Here is a 1068-nt window from a genome sequence, read left to right as displayed (position 1 = left end):
CCGTCTTGCAGGTTGGGAATAATATTCCATTTTATGGACATGATTCGTTCAATGTATCTTAAATTGTTTAGTATAGGCATCATTGCAGGTGCTTTGCTCTCAAACAGTCTTGCAGGGATCGTCTTTCTGTAAAATGTATTTTATGACTTGTTCACACTAATTGCTGTACATCTCTAAAGCACACAGTGTGGTTTTCAGAGTATGCACTGGTACATGGCTCTCAGACCAAGGGTATTACCGTAGACGTAATTTCCACCAGAGAACGTCACACTCTTGGATCCGTGCCGTGTCCTTTTCCGAGCCGTCCCACCCACTCTACTACCCATCCCTCTCCCGTATGGTCTCTGTGCTTTAGCCAGGCAGGTGGAAGACCTTTGTTAAGAACTGTTTGACTTGCCACATCCTTGGTGAGAAAGAACCAGCCATGGGAGTTCTTGGAGGGAAGAATATTCCAAGACGAGGGGAAATGCCAAGGCACATCGGAAGGGCAGAAAGACGCCCAGCGTGGTCGGCGTGCACTGGGAGGGATGAAGAGTTGCTAGAAGTGGGGTCGGAGGGGACAGCAGGTGCCGACATAAAGAAATTTTTGATATTTTAATTATAAATGCAATGCTATATTATTTAAATAGGAGAGTGCCGTGATGTGATTTTTGCTTTCAGCATACACTGTTCTAGCTGCTTTGGGAAGAAGAGGCTGTCGAGGGAGCCAGGCTAGAAGGTCCCCAGTCCCCACCCATTTCTCAGGGAATGAAGTACGCACGGTCCGAAAGTGGATGTCCGTGCTGGAACTACTGAACTCAGAGCAGCGAGGCTTGGAAACCAGCCGCTCATTCAATGTCCCGGCTGCGTGGCCTTAGAGGGCAGGCCGCTGTATCTTGCTCTGTTTCAATTTCCTCACAAGGTGGCTGCATGGACGTGGCTGCTGCAGCGTGGAAACACGAGGCTATGTGAACAGACAGCCCTGTTCTTTGGGACCTCTGCAGCCTCAGATTCCTCGATAAATCGTCTTGCGGTGTCCTCTCTGGACTCTATAACCGACAGAGAACGCATTTTCACTTCCTTTCCCTA

General features: G+C 48.8%; 1 protein-coding gene across 1 annotated transcript in view; it reads left to right on the top strand.

The window, feature by feature from the left end:
* The window catches only part of COL6A5 (collagen type VI alpha 5 chain), an 84683-nt gene that overhangs the window by 9148 nt on the left and 74467 nt on the right, over positions 1–1068 (top strand).

The sequence above is a fragment of the Tupaia chinensis genome, unplaced genomic scaffold (assembly GCF_000334495.1).
Source record: "Tupaia chinensis unplaced genomic scaffold, TupChi_1.0 Scaffold000601_1, whole genome shotgun sequence".
In the NCBI taxonomy this organism is placed as follows: Eukaryota; Metazoa; Chordata; class Mammalia; order Scandentia; family Tupaiidae; genus Tupaia; species Tupaia belangeri.
This window is presented reverse-complemented; position numbering and strand designations above follow the sequence as displayed.